Below are 283 nucleotides of genomic sequence, written 5' to 3' on the forward strand. Positions count from 1 at the left end.
TTTCTGTTCAGTTTGAACAAGCGTTTCAAAAATTTCAATTCTAATTTTTCAAGTATATCTACACTTTCATAACCCCATATTTCTGCACCATACAACAAAATAGGAACAATCATAGACTGATACATGTCCAGAATGATATGTAAAGGACACACACACACACACACACACACACACACACACATTAGGCTCTCATGCACCAGTCACCGTCACCGTCGAATGTCGGAACGATTATATCCTTTGCTTCATTCGAAGTTTACCTTTTTTCTGGTGAACAGACGTTCCG

Source organism: Babylonia areolata, chromosome 8, assembly GCF_041734735.1.
Source record: "Babylonia areolata isolate BAREFJ2019XMU chromosome 8, ASM4173473v1, whole genome shotgun sequence".
In the NCBI taxonomy this organism is placed as follows: Eukaryota; Metazoa; Mollusca; class Gastropoda; order Neogastropoda; family Buccinidae; genus Babylonia; species Babylonia areolata.